General features: G+C 40.2%; 1 non-coding gene across 1 annotated transcript; it reads right to left on the reverse strand.

Moving 5' to 3' along the window:
* Positions 1–309: 309 nt before the first annotated feature.
* LOC120107879 lies at positions 310–415 on the reverse strand. The gene has a single exon (XR_005509485.1). It is a non-coding gene; the product is annotated as a small nucleolar RNA R71 (small nucleolar RNA).
* Between the last annotated feature and the right edge of the window lie 4,519 nt (positions 416–4,934).

Consider the following 4,934-nt stretch of genomic DNA (forward strand, 5'->3'; position numbering starts at 1 on the left):
GCATTCGATTACCTAAAGTAGCAGCTGTACAATATGAAATAAAGTCTAGTGTGATCCAAATGCTCCCATCTTTTTATGGGCTCACCAACGAAGACCCATATAAACACTTAGATGAATTTCTTGAGATTTGCACCACTGTCAAGATTCAGAATTTTACTGATGATGCTCTAAAACTTAGATTATTCCCCTTCTCCTTTAAGGATAGAGCCAAGAAATGGCTGAATTCTTTAGAAGCCAATTCGATTCGTTCCTGGGATCAAATGCAACAAGAATTTCTTAAAAAATACTTTCCCATAGGAAGAACGAACCAGTTTAGACGTGCCATTACAAGCTTCTCCCAAACCGAGGAAGAAGAATTTCATGAAACTTGGGAGAGATTTCGGGACTTAATCCGTAAATGCCTACATCATCAAATACCTAAATGGCAGCTAGTGCAATGTTTCTATGACGGATTGACTGAACGAAACCGTCAGATGATCAATACTGCATGTGGGGGGACTTTTATGCTTCAAAATGAGCATGAAGCATGGCAATTATTTGAAAATCTTAATGAAACCTCCCTCCACCATACTTCCTGTTCTCGTCAAGCACCTCCGAGTTCTCAAAGAAAAGGGACCATTTGTGAAATAAGTCATTCTATGGACCTGTCTAGCAAGGTAGATGCATTGTCCCATAAGATTGACCAACTGATGATAAGTGGGCATTTCATTAACTCTTCTCAAGCACAAGTGTGTACTATCTGTTCTAGCCCATCCCACCCTATTCATGAGTGCCCCTCAGCGCCCCAATTCCCCGAACTTGTGCAAGAACACATCAATGCTGCTCAAACACAGCCCAGACTGGGTAATGACCCATTTTCTAATACATATAATCCAGGATGGCGGAATCATCCAAACTTTTCTTGGAAGCAGCAAGCTTCGAATACTGCCCAACCTTACTCCCAAAATTTTCAAACCTCACAAAATATTCATCCCTATCGTCCCTCGACTCAATTTCAACACACTCCTCCTCCACCCCAAAGAAACACAGCTTTTGAGGAGAAAGTGTTGAATGCCCTTCAAGGTTTGGAAACCATTACACAATTTGTGCACTCTCACACGCAATCAATCGCCAAGCTAGAATCCCAAATGGGGCAACTAGCTAATGCACTGAACAAACGAGAGGAAGGAAAGCTTCCAAGCCAACCACTAAGTAATCCTAGGAGACAATACATGGCTCAAGAAAATCAACTAAATACAATTCATCATGAACTACCCTAAGGAGTGGACGTGTAGTAGACAATAAAATTGGGAAGGATAACAATAAGGAAGGTGAAGAAGAGGATAAAAATGTGTCAAATGAAAATCTAAAAACTTCTTCTTCTTCTTCAGTTAGTCCACCTTCTGCCAAAACTCACATCCCAAAGGCCCCATTTCCTGAAGCTCTTAATTCACCCTCTCCCTTTGGCAAAAAAGGAACTTCACTAGAGGAGATGATGGAGGTTTTCAAACAAGTTAAAATCAACCTTCCGCTTCTTGATGCTATTAGACAAGTTCCCTTCTATGCCAAATTTCTCAAAGATCTTTGTACCTAAAAGCGAAAATCTAGGACACATGTGCCTAGAAAGGTCTTCCTAACTAAGCAAGTGAGTTCTACTCTCCAACACAACACTCCTCCGAAATTCAAAGATCCTGGTGCTCCCACCATCTCCTGTGTCTTAGGAAATAATTTCCTTGATCGAGCACTCTTAGATCTAGGGGCAAGTGTCAACCTTTCACCTTATTCAGTTTATGAGAAACTTGGGTTAGGTGAGTTAAAACCAACCTCGGTATTCCTTCAATTGGCTGATCGATCTGTAAAAACACCACGTGGGATAATTGAATATGTTCTTGTCAAGGTAGACAAATTCTATTTTCCAGTAGATTTCATTGTCCTTGATATGGAATATGAACCTAATCCTAAGAAATAAATCCCCGTGATCCTTAGGCGGCCCTTTTTAGCAACAGGCAATGCGTGCATCAATTGTAGAACAGGGATAATGAACATATCATTTGAGAACATGAAGGTAAAATTAAATGTGTTCAATGCGGACGACCAACCCGCGAGGAAAGTTGAGTGTTTTATGATAGACAAAATAGATGAACTCATAGAACGAGATGCAAAAACTACCTCACTGTGTCTGGCTGAAGACAATAAACTTAGCGCTTGTTGGGAGGCAACCCAATTCTTTTAGATTTTTTTTTTAACATTGAGGACAATGTTAGGTTTAGGTTTGGGGGTATTCATCTTGATTTTTATCCAAAAAAAAAAGAAAAAAATGTGTGTTCATTTTCATTTTTTATAAAATAATAAAAAAAAAATTTAAATAAAAAAAGGTTTTTTTAAAAAACCTAATTTCTATACATTTATGCGAGAATGATAAATACACAAGGTATATAAAATCTAAAAAGCCCAATGACTAGTCGGAGTAATATAAATTTAAGTTCTTTTTATTAAGTCTTTCTTAGGGAGTTGTAAGCTAATTAATACTTTGGAATTGAACTACACACTGGCCGACCCTTCTAAGGTCTAGGCTCGACAATATGTTGATAGTATAGTAGCAACCTTAGACCCTGATGAATCATACTTATTTAATTCAAAAAAAAAATCATCAATAAAAAGAATTTAGTCAGGAACATCGAAAAGGGCTACCTATTGTCAAAGGTCAAGTGGGCTTGTGATGAGGACTCCGAGCATAAGTCCGTAGGAGAGTCTTGATGCCCGACACCTTATGCCAACTGGTGTGAGAGTTGTCGACTGACTGCTCGTTACACGGAGAAATCACCACAAGAGTAAAAGTGCACAATTTATATATCTTTTTTTTAAAAAAAAACTCTGTATTGATCTTGAAAAAGATAATAGTGTGAAAGCCGTCGTTGTAAAAATTTGAGTAAACTGGAATATTACAGATGAAGCCCGTGAGGTACTAAAGTAAACATCCACAACTCTCGAAATCCTGCAGATAAGATGATTTTGACTCAGTCAGCAGGTCCTTTCGACCAATCCTTAGAAACTACTAGTATTAGCAATATTTTGGAGATCCGAACTCTTAGCTTACGTACGGTCCAGATTTCACCGAGCACTCTAGTATAAATGAGTCTTACAACTCTCTAAATAGAAACTTAATGACTTTAACTTAGATTGCATACTAACCTAGAATTTGGGCTAATTTAGTAAATAAAACCGTGTGTGCTTTGAAATTTTTATCATTTATGTATCTTAAATTAGATTTTAATAAAAAAAAGGGAGTTTGAAATTCTCAGCTAGTATGCATTTGGAATTTGATTTTCACTTCATAGATCAATCGATAAAATATATATATATATATATATAAAATTATAACAATAAATGATTTATTTTAATATTGAAGTTTGTGGGTATCTTCACTGAAAATCCTCACGAGACTATAACTCGTCCACTAGGGTAACCTAGGGGTTTAAAGTCTTGTTGCATATGGTAAATGCAATCGCGATTCCTGCGAAAGTGAGTTAATTTCTCCTCTATTTTGCTCGAGAACTAGCAAAATGTAGGTTTGGGGGTGTGATAAGTGCGAAATAATATACAAATTTATCTATTTTACATAGCACTTATTATTATTGTTATGCACATATTTTAAGTATTAACAGAAGAAAATGTGTTTCCCCTCGTCATTGCATTTTAATAAATTATTAGAGGTAATTCAAGTTTGGTTTAATTTTCTATATTGATTTAGTCTAATGTGTGTGCAGGTCGAGTCACCCTATTCACGAACTAGTCCCAATCTATTTCATGTGTGGACTACTTTCTCCCATATGTACATGAAGCTATCCATTCCTTTATCCATGTCATATTTCCCTGTGTGCACCAAGCTTCCCAACCTAGCAAAACAGAGGCCTCTCCCATTTTCTCCACGTGTCCAAACTTCCTTTATTTTAGATTCAGAACAAAGCCCTTCCAACCTACCCGAGTGGACCCCAACCACTTTTCTAAAAAAAGAAGAAGAAATATAAATAATAAAAAATTCACATAACCTCCCTCATTCCCGTATTCATCTTCCACATTATTTTCCTTTCTCCTCCCCTGTTTTGGAACAAGCCGCATGATCATCCTTTCCGCATCTTCCCCCGCGCGTTCAAAGGAATTCCTCCCAGCAGATCCCAACATCCTCGTCTCCTCCTAATCCTCCCGCGTACGATCCTCCGCTTCGATTCTCTCCATGATGCATCCAAGATCCCGGCAGTCCAGCCATTTCGCTCCTATTCACGGAATCACCGCGCCCAGAAAGCCCTTCGAATCAGCCCGATCCTCCGCCCTCGCTTCAAAATTCGGGACTTTGTATCAGCCGCGTGCCAGATTTACCTATGAGGGAATCAGCCGGGCGTCTTCCGCATCCAAGCAGCTGCAGCATTGTCTTCATCCCCGGGTGTTCCGCTAGCGACCACTCCTCCGCGATCCCAGCCGGCTACAATCAACGATCCACTCCCTGCAGCCGAAATCTAGCACCAGCGCCATCAGCCCGTTCCAGCCGCATCCACCGACGATCTCACCGTCCGGATTCAAGATCCCCAAATCCCGGATGACCCTGCCTCTATCTCTTCTCCCTTCCGCATTCACCAACCTCTGCAATCAAGCCCGAGATCGTTCCCAGCATCACGCCCTCCTCCTCGCTGGGGATCCATCACTAGGTCTTCGGGATCTATAAAAGGAGGAAGAACCAAGCAACCGGGGGCGTTCTGTGGCAAGGGGGGGAGCTCAGTGGAGGGAGGAAAGAAAACAGGGGAGGGGGCTCTATTTCGTAGTGAAGAACGAGAGAAAAGAAATAAAAAAAGAAAGAAGGGGGCGGAAGAGAATATTTTGTGATATTTTGGGAAGAATGGGAGGGGAAGACTTTCACTTGAAGATGGGAGGTCGTCTGGAAGCCATGCGCGGCTAAACAT

The sequence above is a fragment of the Phoenix dactylifera genome, unplaced genomic scaffold, assembly GCF_009389715.1.
Source record: "Phoenix dactylifera cultivar Barhee BC4 unplaced genomic scaffold, palm_55x_up_171113_PBpolish2nd_filt_p 001056F, whole genome shotgun sequence".
Lineage (NCBI taxonomy): Eukaryota > Viridiplantae > Streptophyta > Magnoliopsida > Arecales > Arecaceae > Phoenix > Phoenix dactylifera.